The sequence below is a fragment of the Cotesia glomerata genome, linkage group LG2, assembly GCF_020080835.1.
Source record: "Cotesia glomerata isolate CgM1 linkage group LG2, MPM_Cglom_v2.3, whole genome shotgun sequence".
NCBI classification, from domain to species: Eukaryota; Metazoa; Arthropoda; class Insecta; order Hymenoptera; family Braconidae; genus Cotesia; species Cotesia glomerata.
The window spans coordinates 4,140,732-4,165,546 of record NC_058159.1 but is presented as its reverse complement, the minus strand read 5'-3'; the positions used below and the strand labels follow the sequence as shown (position 1 = coordinate 4,165,546).

General features: G+C 32.8%; 1 protein-coding gene across 1 annotated transcript in view; it reads left to right on the top strand.

Annotated features, from left to right (window-relative positions):
• The window catches only part of LOC123259414, a 93,884-nt gene that overhangs the window by 4,237 nt on the left and 64,832 nt on the right, over nucleotides 1-24,815 (top strand). The window lies entirely within an intron of this gene.

The following is a 24,815-nucleotide window of genomic DNA, read 5'->3' as shown; positions in this document are numbered from 1 at the left end:
CACTCTACAAAATGACGAAAAATTTTTTACTGTGTGGTGGAATAAATGTACATAATACATGTAAATTACCTAACCATTCGCATTCGGTTACCTACAATTCTCCTTAAGAATTAAAAAAAAAAAAATTTAACTTAATTGATGCATTTTTTCGCAAGTTATAGTGTTTTCAGAGTTTCATATATGACGGACAGGAAAATTTTTTGACCTATTTTGATGTTTTTTTCCGTTTCTAGTGCACTAAATCAATTTTTTAAAAGTATCAAATTAATCTCCATTAAATTATTTTGACAATAGTATGCAAAATATCTTGATTTCGTGAACTAACAAGACTATAATAATGAAAATAGTTGCCGAAAAAAATTTTTCGATCGTAAAGCACTCTCTGATGCTTCGCATCATGAGTCGTGTAATAATTGGGATTACTATTATTATTATCATGTGGCGAGGCGTCATGTAGTGTACATGACACGACGAAGGTGAATAAAATCAAATGAATAAATTAATCGAATTCAATAGTAATAAAGGCGATCTGATAATAAATCAAGTGAAAATTGGAAGTAATTTATGACATCGATATCTCGTGTGTAGGCGTTATCTTTCCCTCACGCTTCCTCGGTTTTCCACGGCGCTCTCACCGAGGATGACGACGACGGCGACGTGAGCCCGTGTCCTCACGTTTCATAACTCTCTCTCTCGCTTTAGCTCTCCGTTTTTTGCTCACACATATTATTTTCTCGGTTGTTCGGCGTTTTATAACCCTCAGCCGTGCTCCTCCGGAGGCCTGGCGAGCCCCTCCCAGCACAGAGAAAGAGAAAGAGAAAGAGAGTTGTGCGTTGAATTAATTTGCGCTTCGTCGAAGGCCTTCCGTTCATTCGTTCATCGCATGCTACGTTACTCACTTGCTCCCTCAGCACTCTCCTGAATCTCTACCTCTTCCTCTTTCTCTTCCTTTTTTTTTGTACCTACTCTTTACTTTTTTCCTTTATATCTCAACTCCCCGCGCAGTACAGCTCGCAGCATATTGTGTTTCTATCTCACGTGCAACGCTCTCAACTCGGTACAGCGTATAGTACTGTGCTCTCTGCTCTCTACTCGGATCTTCTCTGCGTCTCTACCCCATACTCGTTAAGTATTCGTGAGCGCTCCGTGCTCTCTCGGTGTTTTTTTCCCTTCCGTTCCGTTCTGTTCTGTTCCCGGGTTTCACACACCCCGGCGACTCTAGTACACCGTACAGAACATACACTGATGCGTATTATAACTATACCTAAAACTTCTGTCGACTCGCCTTTCCCTTTACCGCACGTATCGAATTTCGTTAATCCGCCTTTTTAAATATATTTTTCACGTACAAAATGACTTCTGGTGCTTCTCAATTTTTGTTCAATATTTTTTTTATTGATGCATGCTTAATAAAACCAAAACCACCAACAAAAGCTCCCTGGTGCATGCACTAAATTTTAAATATATCCCCAAGAATTGTTTTTTTCATTTTTATCCTTGCTGGAGCTACCTAAGGAATATTTATTTTTTATTAATAATATAATATACTTTTTTTTTTTTATTTCAACACAACGGATGACTGTTTCTTCAATAGAACCAATTTTTTTGTTCGTAAACTCTAAGGACTTTGCATAAAATTTAAATGTACATCAAACATTTTTTATTAGAACTTTTAAAAATAATAACTTCACTTCTTGCAAAATGGAGCGGAAATCTTTTGAAAAATTATCTAAACAAGAAAATAAAAAATGGAGTTTTTGTCTTGTCTTTTTTTTTAATTTTTTGATTCATACTTTCATAAAAAAAAAAAAAAAATAATTACATTTTCTATTTTAAATATTCAAACAATTCCTTTATTAATTTTTTAGAACGTCATTAAATTCTCAAAAAATATTTAAATTTGTTTTTTTTTCTCTGTATTTTTCATTCAAAAATTATTTAAATGATTAACTTTGTAAATATAAATTGAATTTTTAACCAATCTAAGAGAGTAAACTTTTTTTTATGAGGTGAATTTAAAAAAATACGGCTGCCTAATTTCAAAACACGGTAACTAACATTTAGAAATTTTTTTAAATTTTTCTTATTAAAAAAAAGTTTGCCTGCCAAATTGATGAAAAATTTGATTTATGAATAGAAAATACTTGAATATAAATATTTTTAAGAAAAAATACTTGAAATTAAGGTTTAAAAGTTATAAAAAATGCAGCAATATTAAAAAAAAATAGGTATAAAAATTTTGCAGTTACTGTGTTTTAAAATTGGGCAGCTGAATATAAGAAATTTATTTATTGAGCTGCCGATTAATTAATTGAGATGTAGAATATATAGTGAATAATATATTTGTAAAAAAAATAATACAAAAAAAAAAATAATGACTTAAAATTTGGCACTTGGTTTATTTTAAACAGTCGTAGAGATTTGGTTTTCATTTTAGGAAGTTTTAATTTTCCGTGGATCTATTTAGAAATATTATTATTATTATTATTATTATTATTATTATTATTATTATTATCCAGGATTTTGTAAAGGATATACATAAATTTGAGTTTTTATTGTGTTGTTATATCGGGTATTATATAGGTAGGCAGCTAGGAAAATACATACATGTAAAGTAGGGTAGTTAGGTATTGTTGCGAGGGTGTTGACTAGTATTCAGTGCAAGTTGTCTGCATACACACCAGGTAACAACTATATATATATATATATATATATATATATATATATATATATATATATATATATATATATATATATATATATATATATATATATAACAGGCGGGTGTATGAGAGTAAAGCGCAAACACGCAGTGACTACTAGCACTCTGGAAGCATCGCGGATGAATAGATCCGGGCTAAGCCTCTATTATTAGCAGATGGTAGATTGTATCGATTTTTTTCCTTTTCCGCATAACACTGCGGGATATAACTGTATATATGTATTATATATGTATACCAGCCGAGAGCCGAGAGCCGAGAGCGCTTGTGTTCTTCGTTTGACCCTCTACATTCGCTCTCTTGAACCGACCACCCACTCTCTCGCCATCGCCATCCATACACACCCTCGTGTCCCCCTTTCCGCAGTTTATGCCCCGATAAACGCATTCCCGCGCCAATTACCCGCCCTGACGGCACCGTTTTAGGGCATTAATTGATTCTCAAACCTCTCACCCCTGCTATATATACCGCCACCCGATAAGAAGAATTTTCTACGAATCTACGAGGTATAATATCGTGTCGGAAAGTCAACTCAAGCGGGAATGGTTGTTAATAGCCGAATATAGAATACAGAATGTCTTAATCAGCGCGTTATCAAACCCATTATTTATTTTTATTTCTCTGGAATTTTATTGACCGATAAATTATGGGGGGATAAAAGTTATTGATATTTACTACCAATATATATGGAAATAATTATTTTATTTATTTTATATTTGAAATTACTTATCATTTTATTTGTTCGATTATTAACTATCAATTAATAGGTATTAGAAACAGTATTTTTTTTTTATTAGATGTTGACGTGTTAATTTCAAAATCGCCATTATTTTTAATTGAAAATTTTATATTTTCTCTTTAAAATAAAATTAATAATTCCTATTTTTAAAATTATCCATTTTTTAAAATGATTTATATTATAGTTATTCATTTTTTTAAAAATAGAGTACAATTTCTCAATTATTCATTTTTTTATGATCTTTAAAATTAAAAAAAAAAACAAAATTTTTTTATCAATGATGAAAAAATTAAAAAGTTTACATTTTTTAAATTTTTTGTATTGTTTAATTTTTTGTACAGATAAAAATACCATAAATCTGTCGATTTATTAAAACACATTTTATTAACAACTTTTAATTGCCATTAAATTTTTGTAATCATTGAAAATTTTATTTTTACAAATTTTAATAATTATTTCCGTAAATCTGCTGTAAAAAAAATAATTAAAAATGTTAGATTTTAGATTTTTTATGCTAAAAACAATCAGATGACTGTAAAACTAAACAATTATTGTAAAATTTTAAAATAATCAAATGTTTAGCATTTATCTGTAACTGGAAACAATATAAACAATAATAATAAAGGATAATAATAAGCATAAATGCGTTATAGAAGAAGATAACGGTCGGTAGAATTCGTTGGTGACCCCGGCAGCTAAAATCCAACCCTCGAGATCGAGATTCCGTTGGCTCTAGCGTTCCCGGCGCTTAAAGCTGGACCGCAGCATCTCTCCAACTGAATGGGGTGGTTTCCGGCAACCGGACTTATATAGTCCCGTGTAGTGTTCTCATCTAAACTCGAGCCACTACTCTGTATACTCACTATGTATACGCGGTGTGTGTCAGCCGTACCGCCGGGACACGTTGCTTGTTGGCTGCTGGCTGGGAATGAAATCTACCGTAAGACCAGCGGGAGTTGTGAGTTTTCCCACATTAAATGTTTCATCAGACTCCACCATTTCCACTTTACCCATTGCGCCTTCACCCCTCCTCCTCTTTCTTGCTTTTATTATTTTTATCATTCTTACTTTATTTTTATATCTTTCATATCCGTCTGCATCCTATAAACTCGGCTTTACATACTCTAGACTCTAGACTGTTTTTGTTGTTATTATTGCATTTTTAAATGCTGCTTTTCTCTTTCCTCGGCTCGACATATTTTCACAGACACAGACTCTATTTATTTTTACATCCTCCCTTCTCATATCGGGCGACATTTAGAATTTTTATCGATAAAGGGAATACTGGAGGGTTGTACACAGTTGAAAAGCCAAAAAAAGCTTTTTTAATCGTTTATTCTGAAGAAACTTTTCAATTGATTATTATTAAAATTGATATACATATACCTGTGACTTTTAATTTAATTAATAACTTCTTTTTTTTTCTTTTTTACAAATAATAAATGACTAATTTTTATTTTAGCAATAACTTCGCTGAAAAAAAAAAACTGACAATTTTGGATGTATCTAAATTTTATGTCGAATAACTTTTGAACCATTATATTTATCGAAAAATTAAAAGATATTTTTTTTTTAGAACGTTTAATTTTCTACAAAAAGTATGTATAACATTTTTTATCAGTTGCTTTTAAGAGGAAATATAAAATTTCAAAGTTTAAAAATATTTTTTCTCATGTTACTCGAATGTAAAATGGAAAATTTAAACTTGTGACCTTTAATTATCAATATTAAACGTTCTTATTTTAACAGGATCTTTATTTTGGCATCATTTAACCAAAGAAAAATTTTTTATAGCCCAAAATTAAACTAAAAAATAATGAATTTCAAAAATTCTACACAAAAAAAAAACAAATTTCTTGCGCCAAGAAAATTTTAAGGAACATTAAAGTTATTTTGGAGCAAGAAAAATTTTTCTTGGCTCAAGAAACTTTGACTTCATTCAAGAAATTTTCAACCTTTCTTAATATTTTGTTCTGTGCAAGACACTGAAAAAAAATTAACTTAATTCAAGAGAAAAGTTCTTGAATCAAGAATATAATTTTGAAGAGGGTAATTGTCTTGAATCAAGACAAAAAATTCTTGAATCAAGTAAAATTTCCCTAAATCAAGAAAAATTTCCTTAAATCAAGAATTTTTCTACTCAAATCAAGAATGTTAAGTTCTTCAAAATTGTATACTTGATTCAAGAACATTTTTTTTTCTGTGCAAGAAAATTTACACTCCAGTCAAGAATTTTTTTTTTTTCAGTGTATGTAAAGCCTCTTAAAATTCATCAAACACCCAGATCAAAAATAGATTTCTGGTAATTCTATCCGCATGATAAGTATGTGAGCGTTATTAGACTACGTTGTATTCTATACACTAGAATCAAACATCTGAGAGTTTCCTCTAAGCTGAGAAAACGTCTCGGCCAATGAACTTTATATAAACTTAACGTTATACCTGAAGCAACCCAATTACCGTTTTATAACGAGGCGAAGAGAGTTACTTGCACGTCGTTCGCGTCACCTATAACGACAAATCCTCCCCTTGAGTAGTCTATAAGTCAACTCCTTCTTGCTGCTCAGTCACCTTACTTTAGCTCTCTTGCTCTGGCCAAGCCCGCGGGTGGTGTTATTAACCGGCGTTGATGAAACTTGCTCGCAAGTATAAGGAACAAGCTGATGGAAAAGGCGACTAATCTTCCTCTGGATCCTGGATCCTAAAACCCTTAAAGTTGTTGTTGGTCTAAACTTCTTCGATTTAATTCGAGACACCGGATTGGATCGAATAATTAATTATTGGCATAATCGTTGGTGATTCCTCGAGAGTTGCTTTTAGCAATAAAAAACGCATAAGATAAAATAACAACCAGGGCAGATCGTCAGCGAGATCCAGTGGAGATTCATCTAATAACAGTAATGGTGTAGTAGGGCGATCTGATAAACTGCAGGGCGAAGGGTAGTAGGTAGGCACCCAGTTGAGCAAAGTAGAGAAGAAGAGTAGAGTGTTCTAGCCTGAGGGTAAATTCACCCTCAGTCCCATCAAGAGAGCAGCTTATCGATTCCCAGTATACTCTTTACTTATTTGCTAAGTTGATGATGCACTCCACCAATCTGTTTTTATTATTATGTAGAAAGGCGGGTCCCTGAGATTTTTACGTGGGACCTGTAAATTTATTTTATGCTACCGTTTCAAATTTAAACCAGTTGCAATCTTGGATGTCACTGAATTATTTTGTTCAATTCCATATCAACGCATTTTTTTTATTTTTTTTTTTAATCCATGAAAAATATTTTTCTTGATTAGTAATAAATGTTTTTTTATTGATAATATTTCGAGCTTCACTTTGGGAGCTCCTTTTTAAACCTACAATTAAATTTTAATTTAATGGAATTAATATTTTAATTTTTATAAATTTTATGTTTATTATAAGTGCAAAGTTTGTTTAATTATCTTGCAACGTATTTCGTACATTGAAAAAAAATTAACTTGATTCGAGAGAAAAATTCTTGAGCCAGGAAAATAATTTTGAAGAGGGTAATTTTTTTTAATTTAAACGAAAAATTCTTGAATCAAATAAAATTTCCTTAAATCAAGAAAAATTTATTAGTTCAAGAATTTTTCTCCTCAAATCAAGAAGATTAAATTCTTCAAAATCATATACTTGATTCAAGAATATTTTTTTTTTCTGTGTAGGAAAAAATTTTTATGAATATTGTTGTTGAATAAATTACAATTTTTAAAAATCCAAATTATTTTAAAAATAGTGTACGGTAGACTTTTTTTTTAATTCAAGGGATCTTTGAAATACTATTTATTCATTTGTTTATTGTAAAATATATATATTTTTACTCAATTTAATTAGATAATTTCACGAATTTAAAATTTCTAATTTAATTAAAAAATTCCATTAAATTTCAACAGCAATTGTCCTTGAAACGATGAAAAACTTCACCAATAAAGCAAATATGAAATTGACCTCAACAAAGTTGTGAAATCCCACATGAGTTCACAGTATAGTATGTAATTTAAAAAAAAAAGCGGATCCAATTAAAGAAAAGCAATAAAAATTTCAACACTAGTCTAGCTTGTGAACTCAAAATTCAATCTCAAAAATTCGATTGTTGAATCAACAAATTACATCATCACAGAAAATCGGTTTCCTTTAAATTAAACTTTTTTAATAAATAAATGATGAAATTTCTGAGACGAGTTGAGAGAAAAATTCTAGCGGTATGTTATAGGGATAGTCTGACGTATGAATAAAATGAATAATGAATCTCTATTTTTTGTGGTGGCCTCTTGCCCTGTAATTAACAGGTTCGGTTGTTTAGCTCCCTTGTATGGTCAAGAGGTTATAATGTATGTCTATATTATAGATAATATATCTACACTGGAGAATATGGGGACGTATGTGTGGATGTTATCGATCAGATCGGAAATACCTGGAGCTGGAAGCCACGAGCGGACTGCATGTGCATTATACATGGACGTAATTGCGTAGCCGCATGTATCCCCGTAGTATATGTGCATGAGAGAATAACAGGTCTAGTCGGGGCGAGGGTGAGGGCGAAGGGCGATGGGTGTGGGATTGCATGGCAACGCCAAAACCTACTCTCTGGCGTTCGCTGTGTAATCCTGTTAGAGACTTGAATCACCGAAAGCACATTGGGCGAGCTAGTTTTCCCCTAACTGTTCTAATTAATATAAGGCTTTCCTCCTGTTAGGTACCATACCCAATCGCTTCGCCTCCTCTTTGTTGTCCCATGCTTTGGCATTGTCAGCTCAACTCCCCGTGTGCGTTTGATTGTGTCCCGATCTCGGTTCTAATGCCAATCCCGATCCCGGGATCAAATCCTGGCTCGGCTTTGCAAACAGATATGCGATCACGGAATAAAAAAATTCTATGATCCGATCGTCATCTCCGATTGTGTTTTTGGGTGTTTGATTTTCGGCGAGTAATAAAAGAGAAGGGAAGGGAACAACCCGGGTTAAGGTTTAATGCTGTGCCCTAAAGAGAAGGGTGGCCGGTAATACACCTGCTAAATAACTCGATTGTAATTGCATGTTATTTTTTATTCTTGATCGACGCATTTGATGGATTGGAAATTCGTCGGAGATTTTTTTTTGTAATTTTTTGTCACTTGGAGTATTAATTATTTTGAGTAAATGCTGTTATTTTTAATTTAATTATAAAACATTTTTATCTTTGCCTTGTATTTAAATTCAGCAGATATTTTTCAATTTTTAGATTTTTTGAACAAATAATTTATTAAAAAAATTTTCGAACAGTTTTTCCAAATTTATACAGGTGTAAGATTTTTAAAAATTTATTTTATAATTAATCATTCGTCAGGAAGAATTAAAAAAATTTCGTCAGGGTTTAATTTAGTAAAAATTACTTTAATTTTCCCGAAAAATTAACTTAAATATTATAATTATTATTTTTAGTTTTAAAAGAAGTTTGTATCAAGAAGTTTCAATGAAATTGAATGCTATTTTCTCCAACCGATATTAAAATTTTAAACTTATATTGAATAATTAGTTTAAAATATTAACTTTTAAAACATTTTAATCTCTGTCCGGTATTAAGTTCAATATATATTTTTCAGTAATCAGATTTTTTTAATAAATAATTTATTTAAATAGTTTTCACTAAATTTTTCAAAATTTTTACAGGTGCAAATTTTTGAAATATTTTTCTACAATAAATAATTAAAAAAAAAAATCAAAAAATTTTTTTACTATCAATTTCGTCAGGATTAATTTAGTTAAAATTACTTTGACTTTCCCGAGAATTTTCATTTTAATATCATAATTATCATTATAGGATACCGCGTGAACCCGTGATGGATGTGTTTATGTGATTAAACGTTATAACACTCGGTGATATCTCAATTTTCGATGACATTGTATTTTATTTGTGAGGATGGGGATGGATATAAATACATTGGATCTGTACATATGTATACACAATGTGTATTACACATATATAGAACTTCCTGAATAACACAGCCAATAATGCATTGGGATGTGTCGGCTGGTGGGCTTGCATTGCTGATTCCAGCGTCGAAACGCCCGTAATTACATCTTCATTAAAATGATGGTCAAGCGTGTGCTGCCGCGATGGAACATGCTACGCGGTATTTCGTCCCAGTAGTCCACAGTACCAGTACCAGTAGGACCACCAATGCGTCGTTCTATCCAGTGCAACCAATGCGAGCCAGACTGCAGACTGTCGACGGTACTAAAATACACATACTTGCACTTTGGGCTGTTTAAGTATATATTTATACACGTATGCTGGTTCTATCTCTGCTCTACTCTGCTATTTGTGAGGATGCTTGTTGTTCCAGTACAAGTGTTGGTTCCAGCTCCATGTTTTAACTCACCCTTCAACTATATCATGGTTAACTGCAGACTGCTCTCGCTACCCTCCAACGAATTAATATTTGTCGCTATTACTATATATTAGATGATAGATCCTATTGGGAATCATCAGAATTATCCATTAGAAAAATTATAGTTTGAATAATTAAAAAATACGGTTTAATAGCAAATCAAACTAAAAAGTGAAGAATAATTAAAATAAGAACTATCAAAGAAAATTTATTTTGTTATGAAAAATTTATTTAAAGTTATTGTAAAAATTACGCTAAAAGATTCTGTTCATTGATAAAAGGATTTATTAACTATTAATAATTTAATTTATTTGAAGACAATTAATTTATTAAATTTTAATAAATATTTTTTAACATTCAATAAATATTTATTTGGGAGGGAAGTACTTTTATTAATAGTTAACAAATATTTGTACAGTTAATAAATATTTTGTTGCGTCAATTTGTTTCGCTTGCAATGTGATATGATATAAAGATTGCTTATAAACAAAAATCATCTTTATAAATTATTTCGATTAATTATTTTACATTATACATAATAACGTTTATTGTAAAATACAAAATTCTATTGCAGGTCATAATTATCTTTTATATTTTTAAATATTAAAAACGTTAATTTATTTAGTGAATTTAATTATTATCACTTATTCGAGCTATAAGGTTATAAAAGTGTCAAAATAAACTTGCTATTTTTGCTTTTGATTTTAAATAAATATTTGTTATTAACGATTAATTAATATTTATTAACAGTTAATAAATTGTACTTAACAAATATTTATTAACCATTAATTAATATTTATCAACAGTTAATAAATTGTACTTAATAAATATTTATTAACAGTTAATAAAGTTTATTAAATATAAACAAATCCTTCTATCAGTGTTGCAAAGATACTGATTAATCTAACAAAAACAAGCTAATAACAATAAAATAAAACAAATTTCAATAAAATCACTTTCATTGATCACTTATAAAATCAATGAAATTTCAATAATTCAAAAAGTTTACTAATATATAAAAGCATCGGACAGCAATGGCTCAAATAAAAGCTGTCAACCTGTAAAAATAATTTCAATCATCCCATAAAATCAATTACCAGTATACTGAATTTAAACTTACGCCACCTATACCCTTACTGGGCGGTATATTTATCCAGCAAAAGTGTGAGGGTGTATACGGCAAAACAAATACTGAGTGGGAATGGAATGTGTTATGAAGAAGCACAAGTGACAGTCACTAATGGCGATGAAAAATCCCAGTGCACTCTGGGAAAATGAGAGACGGGTGTTTTTTATACGCCTGTTTTTCTTTTATTTTTGTTATTATTTCACAGCAGAGTCAGAGTATTTTTAATTTTTTGTCTACTCTCAGCGCAGAAAGGGAAAACCTAGACTGCAACACGCAGCTCGGTTTAATGGGTCTTTATGGTAAATGATCATCACCCACGCAACTGTGCCCTGCCCAAATAATTCCGGAAGCGGCGTACCGTATCTCCAGCTGCGACTGAAATTTTCGCTTTGTGCTCTGTATCTGTATCTGGCTAGGTGTAGGGTAAAAGGCAGATAGAGAGAGAAAGAGATAAAGAGACAGAGATAGAGATAGATATATATGTAGAAGGGAACGAATATACATGATACTCTGAGAGTTTAATGGTTTCACCGTACGTCAAAGTCATCTCGGGCTTGGGTCTCGGACCAAGTTAAGGAACTCCAGCGAGAGCCCATTACAGGCCTTATTTCATTATAGACCGGCTGATCGAGTTGCTTGCACAATCTGGACTCTCATCTTCTCTCCACGTACTTTGGCGTATATGTATAGATATATACGTGTATATCGAGGCTGTATACACTCTGACACCTTTTTCCGAGCCGTCTGGAGATCAAAATCAAATAAATGCAAGGTCTGAGCGCAAGAAAGAGAAAGAGAAAGAGGAAAAAGGAAAAAATAGATTTCCTATGATAGGAATAAAAATGTCCCGGTACGTACGATGAATAAGAAAGTTTAAGTCGGGCACAAAAGCGAGTTGAGCGAGAGACTGGTGTGCTGCCGAACAGAACCTAGAGAAAAGTGCCTGAAGATTGATAATCCAAAAAGACTAAGTGGAGAGAAAATGTCATTTTGCTGGAGCCGAGAAGACAAGACCGTGAGACCGAAAGACCGAGTAAAAGAAACGACAGGAGTGTACTGCGAGGATATCGAAATAGAATTAAGTGAGCGCGACTACCTTCACTGGAGCACCTCCACCAGTAATGCAATTGCTCGCCGTATCTTCGTATTCCTCTCCGCTAGTTTTCCGGTCTCCAAACGGGCCAAGGTACTCCTCCTCTCCAGTTATTCTTAACAGAGCTTGATATCTCTATATCTGGTTGCTTACCACTCAGTTCTGCTTCCACTCAGCTTCAAGTCCATTTACCGGCAAACTGGAGGACTCCAAACTCTAAGAACTGTCCTTAATTTTCCGGTAATTCGCGGAATATTATTCAGAATTCAGAGATAGGCGTGTCTTAGTAACTGGAATCTGGAACTCGGTATTAGTTTTTTTATTTTTTTCAACAATGTACGGTTAAAAATCAAGAGTGAATTTTAACTCCCATCACTCGGAGTGAAGGAATGAAAAACGGAGTGAATCTAGAGTTTTTTTTTTAGTAGTGATTATATTGATTTTAATTTTTATAACTTCTTAACAAATAATTTATTATTGATAGAATTTATTAGAAAAATGCTACCTGTAAGAATTAAAAAGCACAAAATTCACTCCGCAAATTTTTTCCAACTATACTGTAAAAAATTTCTAATTTATCTCCATAATTATTCTCCAATAAAAAAATGCCTAATATTATCAAAAAAAAAAAAAAAGCATAGTATCGATCACTGATTAGCAATAGCGGGTGGAAGTCCGCTCTCTTCCCTTCCCATAACTCATCAGCTCACTTTTATTATTCCTCTTTCTCTTTCCTCTATTCTCTTTTTAAAATTTTTTTTAATTTTATAAATTTTTCATTTTTCCCTCTGATGCAGCCGTCCCATTCTAAAACAGGGGATGCACTTTCTCCCGACTGGTCCCTCATCTCTCAGTCCCAGCAAGTTTCACACACTCGGGGTTGATGTTGGCTCTCATCCAGAGACGGGTTGGAATTCTATCTCTCATCCAGGATCCACTATCCGGGTTGTTCTCTCCTCTTTTCCGTCCATTTGCGTCTCTGCTCCCAACGCCACCCTCACCCTCACTTCTCTTGACTACGGACCATCGCGAGCAAGTTTTACACACCACGGACTGATAGCTCCTCCCCCAAGGCAACCTAACCAGCAACCAGGAACCGGCGATATGTCTCTGCTCAGCTCAGCCACGGCATCTACCAGGTTATGCGCCCATTCTCCTCTCCAATATCTCATGCATTTTGTACCGTCATCCTTTACAGTATTTTCCTCCCCTTCGTTTGCCTGCTGGAGATTATTTGACATTGCAGATATTTTTTATTCTTTATTCTCACTCTTATACTTTCGTCCTTTATTATTTTATTTTTTTTTTTTTATTTCTGGTGCTCTTGGTACGTTTTCCGGGAAATGTTTCGCCTCTTTATTTTATTTTTATTTTTATTCTTCCCTAGCTTTCCGCGTTTTTCGTTTCGCTTTCGTTATTTATAGACGGGCCCTACCGGGAGAGAACAGAGATTAAATTTTTACAATTGCTGCTGCTCTAACTCTCGACTAGTGCTAAGCGAGTGTGAGTCGGAGTATGTGTTGGCTAGACAGGAAGTAAATAAAAAGATCAATGGTGATAGGTGAGTTGTGTGCCATCGCAACAGGTTAAAACTCCTCGAGAGGCGAAAAGATGGGATGGTATCGGAGCAAAGCGTCCTCGCGGGTAGTCAAGGGCTCGCAATTCGCAGGTGAAAGAAGAAAGATGAATAAACGTCTTGTGGATTCTTATTCTTTCTGTGTAATGGTATATAATAGTATAGTACTCTCTGTACTCTGTACTGACTGCTCAGCTCAGCTTCCATTACTCGCGCTCGGGTGCTCTTTCCTCACAGCTCCCAGTCTAAGCTCCTCTTTTATCCTCAACTTCTCGTTTGCTCTTTTCACCGCCAAAGTATTTATACATCCGCGGCCCGCTGAGTTTACTCGTCGACGTTAAACTCGAGTTAATTACGAGCGACCGTCGGGGGTTGAGTATTTCCACAAGAGCTAAATGTCAGTAGACGCTGAGAGCTGAGAGTTGTACATGCAACCATAAAATATCAAGTTACAAGACGAAGCTCTCCTTATTATTCGCTCCTTCCTTTTATATGCTGAGGTACTATATATGTGTGCTTCATCTTCCCCTCTCGCCTGTTTTACTTCGTACACCACCACATAAGTATCGTAGTTTATACCCCGTCAGTTCTTGGAGTATTCAACATTTTAGATGATGTAGTATTACTTGCAAGGTTTCGATAATTAAACGCTCGGTAATTAATTGTTATCCGCGCCTGCTGAGAGAACAAGTGGTATTGACGATTCACCGCGTTACTCTATTTTATGTTGCATGCCTCCCCTTCTGATCAATGGGAGAGAAAAATCGTCGAAAATAACTTGGTTGTGAGAAATTAATTGCTTTTTCTTGCATTTCTGAGAAAACACTGTTTGGTTTTATATTAAAAAGTGTTGAAAGTATTTCTTAACAACAAATCATAATTATTTACTGTGAAAAAAATTTTTTATGAGGCTTAATATATCCATTTATTATTATTTAAAGATCTTGATATGGTTTGATATGAAAATTGAAACACTGATAAAAGAATTAATTAGATTAAAAAGTAAAAATCTTGATCTAAGAATTTTATTTTACAGTTTTATCATCTTGAATCAAGTAAAATTTAATCAAACCAAGAAAAAGTACGTAGTTTAATAATTTTTCTGCTTGATTCAAGAAGATTAAACTTTTAAAAATGATATTCATGGATCAAGATTTTTCCTCTTGAATCAAATTAATTTTTTGTCAGTGTAAATTGATTTGAGTAGCTAAATTCAGAAATCACTCACTATTTTAAATTTTAATTAAATAAGACAATCGGCGTACACATTTTCATAAAATATATTAAAATACAAAATTATGTTTAAAATTTATTCAACCTCATATGGCTTGACATAAAAATCAGCCATGTAAAAAGATTTTTTCACGGATAAAAATACAAATAAAAAGATGTAATTACATTAGTATAAAATTTGAAGACCTGAAAAGCTATTGTCGTTGAATAAATCGATTTCTCTTGTGTTCCATCTTTAATAAATCGGCGTAAAAATAGGGGTAAGAAAAGAATAAAGGAAAAGGATAATAATAATAAAATGTATACTGTTAGGGCTCACGATTTAGGGTTGAGGGTGTGAGTGTGTGAGTGTGTGAGTGTGTGGTGAGCATCTAAGAGTAAACATCCTTAACGAAACGTCACGCAAGACGTTAAGTACCAGGAACCGGGTTCGACGGTTGCATGGAGGCGAGAATACAGAATATATATGGGGATGAGCCCACTTACTAATAAGTTAACGGGATTTCCTCGGTCCGGAAAATACACACAGGGTCGTCCCGGGAGAGTTTCGATTTGCCGAGAGAGTTTCAGATAGGACGGGTGAGAGTGAGATGAAGGCAATGGAAAACACACAACGTTGAACTGAGTCGGCTACAAACACACATACACACAAATTCACATATACAGAGTAGAGTTGGCGTAACGCGGCGGCAACAATTCCCACCCTACATGCCCACGCAATTCCAACTCTGGCTGTCGACCCTCGTACTAGGTTCTATACTCGACTCGGAACTGCAGGTTCCCGACGGCGTTCACTGCTTCCAACGTCGCTCGAATCCAATCCCGGGAATAAAAGCTTGAGCCGAAATTATCGGAGAGCAAGAGGGCGAGGACTGAACCAGAGCAGGAGGCTTCGTTCGAGCAACCACCGTTTCTGAAAAAAATAAAAAGGGGATACCAGAATAAATACGAAAAAAGTAAAAAAGAAAAAAGGGATGAGAACAAGTACACATACACGGATCTATAGATTTTACTCCTCGGGTTATAGGTATAGATATCGAAGGACGTGCTGGTGCTGGTGGTACGTCCGATATAATCGGAAGGGTCGATCGGAACCGCTATCTCCCCCTTACTCAGCTCCAGGGCCAATTTCCGGCGGCCCGCATGTCCAACCCCAGACCCAGAAACGTGAGAAGCTTTCGAGGTTCTGCCGAATAATTATAGCGGATACTACGGTTAATTGTCTTTGTCTTTGTGGACCAACCAGCGTCTCTAAATGCTCTGGCCGACTACGAGATTTCGGAGGAGTAAATTTTAATTTATTGTATTAAGTATTTAGAGAGTGAATTTAAAATTGAAGACAAAACAATTTATTATTCATTATTATTTGATAAGCTTTGTTTAATGTTAATAAATGATTTTTTAACATTAGATGATTCAGTAAATCGACAATTTAATTAGCAATTGGTCTAAATCCTTCTTTTTGTTAGAGGGTGATTTTTTAATATTTTGATGTAGTAATAGTACAATTATAAATTATTTGAATGATCCTTACCAAAATATTATACCTCTATTAAATATTAAATAGGTTTTTAATAAAGTGATAATAAATTTCGAACTAATTGTATTTTCGTACAAATGAAAGATTCTTTCAAATGGAGTTAGATAATTTGCTAATTAGAACGGCGAAATATTTATTAATACCCCCATGAAAAAAAAATATATGTCGAAATACATAAAAAATTTATTTTAAATATCTAAAAAATCTATAAAAAATATATAAATTATGTATAATAAATATATTTTTAATAACTAACTTTTGGCCGATTTTCATATATATTTCAAATATATTTTAGATATATTCGAAATATATATTTTTTTTATATTTTTAGCTATGTATTTTTTATGTATTTTAAGATATATCTTGAATATATCTAAAATATATTTAAAATATATATGAAAATCGGCCAAAAGTTAGTTATTAAAAATATATTTACTATACATATTTTTGATATATTTATATATTTTTTATAGATTTTTATTGTATTTAAAATATATTTTTTATATTTTTTGATATATATATATATTTTTTTTTTCATGGGGGATAGCTAATGAATCATTTATTAACTGTACATAAATATTTATTTAGAGTTGAAAGATTTCTGTTAACTATTAGAAAATATTTATTCAGGTCCTTAATTAAAAAGTGAGTGTACAAAATAATAAAAAATTTGTGAAGAGTTTTATCATGAATCAAGCAGGAATGTTTTTGAACTTTGAAATTTTCGAGAATGCGTACCAGAAAATTGCACTTTCATTAATTAATATGAAACCTTTCATTAGATGTCGTTCGAGATTGACAAAAGTTAACGGGTTTTGAACTTTTGACTCTCGTCTCTCGGCTCTCGGTTCTGGGCTTGGTTATATTATTGGATGGTTGCGTGATTCGACCGCCGCTATGTCGACGACTATTACCGAAACCCATCACAGGAGCTCGGAATTCTACGGGTTTCCAGTAAAACGAGCGACCCATTATTATAAGCATGTGCACTACAGAACCTGGTTATTGGTATACACACATAGATATAAGTACGTGCGGTTGAAACGATAATGTGGGTACGGTGTATGTAGAGTATTGAGTATAGAGTATAGAGTCGGCCAGAATGGAAGGTGGGACGAGTTGTGTTCGAAACGAAAAGCCACGACGGTTCATCGACTCTTGTAATTATAATTCCCGCTTTGGCTCGTTAGTCGAGTTCGCATACGATTCACCGAACGGGTGCAGCAGTCAAGCAACCTCCATTTTTTTCTTACTTTTATTTATCCGCCGGGTGAATTCTGATTAAAATTATCAATAATAACAACAAATGGTTGTTAAAGATGGTCAGAAAATTCCCATCAATAATAACGAAATAATTCCAGTAGCTGGTGATTAATTAGCAGGCGATTAATTAAAAAATCAGGATGGGCTTACACATGTATTACGTATCGTGTGGCGCATATCATGTATCATGTATCATGTATAATATATGTAGATATCTACGATGAGAAACTTTCAGAATAGTGTAATTTAAAAATAGGAGCTCGAAGTAGAATGGCGATAAGTTTGTTTGTATGTATGAGAAGCGTAATGGTGATAAGAAAAAAGAAAAACAAATATCTGGGCGTAGCGGGTTATTTTCCGTCGGCGCTTGAAACGCCTGAGCAGGAAGTACACCAGAGAACGTGATGCAGGGCTGCTTGGGGATGGGGTGCAAGGAAGATAGGATGTACATATATAAGTATATAGGTATACTACTATTATATGGAGAAGAGCTCTAAGAGAGAGTGGATATCTCAGAAGTAGATCGAAGGGCGGAAGTGTTGAAGCAGGGAAACTTTCAGACGGTCGATGGTGGAAATGTGTGGGACGGTGTCAAGCATCTCTAATGACGCCGACGAGGCTAAGGCTCTGATGCTTCTATCATCGCCATTGTCATCGATCGTCCTCGCCGATTCTTTGGTTGCTTTTATTCCAAATACTCCAACTTGAACTCGAACTCTTGTTCGAGGAGGACTTTATATCTTTATTCGGGGATAATGTTAATATTGATTTTTCCGGGTTATGTTTTCGGGTTTTGTGGTCAGAGGTCTATTTTTAGTTCCCAGATAGGACACTCGGTATCCGGCCGATCAAACGGTAATTTGGATCATCAGACTTTTTGCGGGTGGCACTATTCAGACATTCTTTTTTTGAGGTTCGTTGCGATAAGAAATTGGAACGGCTAAAAATAAAGTGGATATTGAATTTCGGCTGAGTTTTATTATATATCAAGTGTCTGGTATGAGCCAAATTTTTTTTTTAGTTACAAGGAATAAAATTGTTCTTTTTAACTTTGAATTCAAATATTTTGTCTTGGAATTGTGATTAAAAAAATTTTCATTAATTTTTCGATATTTTTTTATCATAATATACACAATTTGGGTAGTTTTTGATTAATTTTCTTTAAATTAAACCACTATGATAAGATCAAGTATCAAAAATGAAATCAAAAAAATGGCAAAACCATTCGAAATTGCTCCAAATAATTATTCATCATCAAAAATATTTTTAAAAATTGTTTTCTAAGATTCTTAAAATTTCTGGATATGAAAATGAAATAAAAATTGTTCTTTTGATAATAGTTTATTTATAAAAAAATTTTTTAGTTCGTTAGACATCTGCTAACTTCAATCACGTAAAAATATAATCAAAAAATTTTTTTTACTCTTAATTATATAGATGTCACTTGAATCTGTAGTCAACAGGTCTTTTTTATTATATTGAAGAAAATCAATTAATATTGAAAAAAAAAAAAAAAACATCAATTTCAAGTTATTGAATGATTTGGACCTCAATTTTGTCCAATATTTCATTAAAATAATTTATTTACAAAAAAAATCCTAAAAGTCCTGAAACATCTGCAAATTGTAATATCAATGATTAATGTAAAGTTAGAATAATCCACCAGCAAAAACCGAGTCGATATCAAAAAGTACATAGAGTACAGTAGAGTGGGTTTGATAATAATTTAGTGTTTGGTATTAAAGCGATTTGTTACATCATACGTCGAATAGTCAATATAGACTCACGCCTGTTTTAATTTGCCAGTAGAGGGTAGAGGATGAGGGCGAGGGTGGAGTCCGGTCGTGCGAGTGAAATTAAACTTAATCGCTCGAATTAGTGTCGGTGAACCGTTGTGGGTGACAGGAAAGCGCAGAACAATCGAATAGGCATTGTAGTAGAAGCTGTCGCTGAGCCCAAAGGCATAATGCGCATCCATACATCCAGTATATCCGTCAGAGATACATCCATACATTCATGCATCCATATATATACATACAACACGACACTCAATACATAATACATAATACATAATACGTGATTCATACAATGGATGTATAGACGTACAGACGTACCCACTAGAGCTAATGCCCGGGCACGTCATCGGGTATATCAGTAGCTCGTGTCGAGGGGGCGCGAGAACTTGCACTGTCCTACTATCCGCTGCAAGCGCTATCCAGCAGCGGGCTATTCGCGAATCCGAGTGTTTAGCATTTAGGAGAGCCCCCATGGAACATTCAGCACACATATATGGATCTATATTGCCGTTCTTTGGTATTGTGTGTCAGTATGGGGGACGTAGAACGTGAACAGGCCGTTCAAGGGTTGCCCGGAGATATGTACATGCACCGCAGCATGGCTCTATCTGGCGCAGTAGTCACGTCGCAATGCCATACTAATGTGAGGGTAGGGTAGCTGGCGGTGATGACGGTAGTTGATGTTCCCTTTATAGATATATATGTGATATGATGGTGGTTGTACTGCTTGGCTCGATAGGAGTCGAGGACTCGTATTCCCCTGGGGCTTACAGCTGTCGTATATCCGACACCTTCTATTCTCCCTTTCGTTTTATTCGATAAAAAAAAACCTACGCTCATTCAATCGTATTGTAACGCGCATTAATCACATTACCGCGATGCGTTCGAGTACGAATTATTTGCGGTTTGTTCTTCCATTCCGGTTATTCTTATTCGTTTTGCCTTACTTTTACTGTTATTGCTATAGTTATTATTATTATTCTTCAGCTTATACTGCTCTGCTTCCACCTACTCTTCATATTTCTTCGATTTTTATTTTTGCCATGCAGCTAGATTTATTTGCATATTCGCGGTTTTGTAAGATAATAATTAGTGGTACATTGTCAAAAATATTAACTATTAAAATCATAATTTTAATCCCTAAATTTAGAAAAAATTAATATTAACAATAATAAAAATAAATGACTAAATCTAGGGAATTTGGACAATAAATGAAGATGTTAAAATTATAAATTAAAATAACAATAGTTACTCTTATGGTTATCATCCTCGTCTCATTTTTACAAAGTCAATAGATGTAATAGCGTAAAACAGCATATTCATAATCTCAAACATCTTTTTAAATTGCACTGAGAAAAAAAAATACTTTTATTAAGAAAATTTTCTTGATACAAGAATTTATGTTCTTGAAAATTTTCAAGAATATATATTCTTAGCTCAAGAAATGATTAAATTGATTGAAATAATTTTTACTTAATTTAAATAAAGCTATTGATATTCTTTACTTCAGAAATCAATAATTAATAATAATAGAATATTTGATCGTCAGCGAATTTCTTGAACCAAGAAATTGTTAATTGAGTAAAAGTATTTTTTTCTCTCAGTGTACAATATTAACAATTTGTTAAGACTCTATTACATCTATAACTCTATTACATCTATAACTCTATTACATCTATTGACTTTGTAAAAATCAGACGAGGATGATAACCATAAGATTAACTATTGTTATTTTAATTTATTTTGTTTTACATGTAAATTATTTTTATTTTTAGTTCACCTGATGAAGCTGAAATAAATCAGCGAAATGTTGCAATTCCTATAATTTAACATCTTCATTTATTGTCAAAATTCTCAAGATTTAGTCATTTAAATATTTTAAAATATGGACGATAACTTAAATATTAATAAAAATAAAATTTTTTAATTTTTTGTTTAAATCAATATTCTGTCTAAAAAATAAAAAATTGATAAGGGCTTTTTTTGTTAGAAATTTAATTTTTTACAAAAAAGGTGTCTGATAATTTTTTACGTATTTTCAATTTTTCTCCTAAAATAATAAAAATAACAATAATAAAACTTAAAAAACGCAAGACATTATTTTATTATTTTTGTTTAAGTGTAGTGATATAAAATAATGAATATTCTAAACAAAAAAATTTATCCAGCATAAGTAAAGCGACATATTTATCAAAATTTATATATAATATCGATTGATATTATTTAGATGTCATTGTACTATATATTTATGCCGACGTCGAACGCAAAGTCGTAGATTTAACTTGATGAATTATGGATGAAGTTCGGTGATTAAAAAAACATGAGTTAGTTATTTAGTTGGTTCAAGTAGGAACACTCGGTACATCGCAATGAGAAACAGAGTCACTAAGTCGCCGGCTAATGAGTTCAAGACGAGCCAGACATGATTACAATGTTCGTGGTATATATAACTGTATATAAAATGTGTGTGCTGATGTTGTTTGCCCATTGAATTTTTACAGAGCAATTAATTTGTAATCATTTGGCAACGGTAGTTGTTATTTGTTATTATTATTAGACTCAAGTCTCAGATGACGATAATGACTCCTGTTTATACCGGGACATTAGAGGGGACAGCTAGGTATACACTTATTAATTAAAAACCGAGAACAGTAGCGCCTGAAATCGTAAATGCCGCGTGATAATTATCAAAGTAAGCAACCGCATTAATTTTTTTTACGAGCAAAGCCACCAAAAACGTCCCTCACGTTTCAGGAAATAAATAACCGTAATAGCCGTGCGGCGAATAGAAAATTGCGCATCCCCCGTGAGGTAGTTTACGAGCTTCGATTATCCGATGACGAGACACAGCGCAAACGCGGCTCAAACTCCTCAAATAATAAAACCAAAAATTATATTATATTGCGAATTTTACGAAACGAAACAAGTATTGCTCGGAGCAAGCTGTCCATTAAATTTTACCGCTTCTTCTTACGAGTTACAAGTTACAAGCACCCTTGCACTTGTAACTTTGCTGTAATTATTAACTTTTATTCTGTTTGCTAATTGCCTTATTTGTATATACTGATGGAAGAAATTACTTACTGTTAACAAATTTATTTATTTGTAAACAAATTAAAAATTTTCTAACTATAAGAAATTATTTTTTAACTTTTAATAATATTTTTTTAATGAGAAAAATACTAATTTAATAATATAAAAATCAATTATTTAATAAAAATTACATATAAAGTCTCTAAATATAATTTCTGCCCTCTCTTTTTTATTCTAGGCTCCAAATAAATATTTATGAACAGTTAAAAATATTTATTAGCTGTTAATAAACATTTATTAAATTTTCTAAAATTAAAAAAACATTAATAATAATTAATAAAGCTCATTGACTATAAAAAAAATCCTCCTATCAGTGTGTATCAATAAAAGTTAAAAAAATTTAATAAAACCCCTTACATCTTTCTAAGAAATAAAAAATTCCCCGACAAAAGTTAAAAACGTCTGGAGATCTTTAGCTAGATTTTAGCTCGCGATAAAGAGACGAAGAAGCCGGATCCAGCATCAGCCGTCAGTACGAAAATACGCGCAATTGAACTTTTCAACCCCTGAAACGTTGTGGTGAGTACTTTCATCCTCCTCGGCCTCTGTCTCGGTCGGGTTGGGAGTCTGGAGCAGCAGTGGCAGCAAAACTCTCTCGGCGTCGCGCGTTCCATTTACCACGTCTCTGTGCTCCGGTGCTCGCAAACTCCTCCACTAACGTTCAATCCCACTCCACAGCATCCAGCATCCACCCTCTGGCACTGCCGGGTCCTTGGCTCTTTTGTCACAGCCACCTTTGTTCAAGCTGTCCCACTCTATTTCCCACCTCCTTCAACTTATTCTTTTTCTCCCAGCAACTTCTATTTCCTTTCCTTTCCTTTACTTTCCACTGCAACTACTTCATCCCACTATTATAATTCCCCATACTAATACTAATACTGATACCAACTGCTCATATTCTATATCTACATATATATATACACATACACATGCATCAAAGAACCAGCACATCTTCACTTGGTCATTTTGCTTGAACGTATTCACACTCGACTCCCAGATTGATATCTTGTTTTTGCATAAATTTCAATCCTCATTTGTGATTCAGTGTCTGCGGACTATTTCGCAGTTCATGAATAGAGCTGAATTTTCTCACTGTATGTATCTCTTCGTACTGGGGAAATGGCCGACGACGTTTTGGTACACTGATAGGAGAGCTTTTTTGATATATAGAAATTATTTTTGGAGAAAAGCTATCTTTTGTTTCCGCAGGTTGTTTCGCAAAAACGCTAAAAAAGTCATTTTTTGATCATTTTTCTAAAGGAGCTTTTTAATTGATTGATTTCGAGGGTTTTCTAATGCAACCACGTATTTCGATTTTTGAAGGTGAAAGGGTTCAACTGAAAAATTAATAATTAATTATAAACGCGTTACTGAAAAAAAATATTTACCAGATTAATAATAAATACGATAGTATTTTTAGAAAATACAGTTGATAAATAATGTTTTTAGATGAATATTAATTTTTTATAAGCTACTTTTCACCTCATCTCTAGAATTGTTATTTTTGAGATACGAGGTTGCGTTAGGAAACCATTTATATATGAAAAAATGTATAAATATGAAAGAAACTTTGTACAATTACTTTTATAGCAATTTAAATCAAATTTTTAATAAAATGAGTTCACAAAAAAATATTTATTTTTAATGAAAATTTTAACATTAAATTGTTAGTTAAAATATTTATCGAAATTTATTAATTTTTAGATCAATTACTGAAAACTATAGTTGAAAAAATTGTCTAAAAATTTAAAACTAATCTTATCAGCCATTTTTGAGAAATATTGCTCACTGATTTTGAAAAAATACGCAGAAAAAAATGAATTTCTTGTGCCAAAAAAATTTTAAGGACAATTAAGCAATGAAATTTTGAATAGAACAATTTTCTTGTATCAATAATTTTTTTCGTGTGTTGATATAACTAACTACAATAATAATAAGAATAAAAATAAGACAGCAACTATATATCGTAGAAAATAGTTGAGTGCTCTGGGATCAAAAAAATTGTTCTGGATCAGTAGAGCTATATCTGGGAGAAAAAATCGAGAATAGAAAAAAATATTAGGGAAAGAACGATGTAGAAAAATAAATAATATATAAAAATAAAAATAAAAGCTGAGAGAAAAGAAAAAGACATTTACACCCACGTATCGAGAGCCAGGAGATAGATGACATACGTTTTGTGGATAGAGTCTTTCACCCGAGAGGTCAAATCTGACAGCGCTTTCTCACGCGATGACCACTCTGGCACAA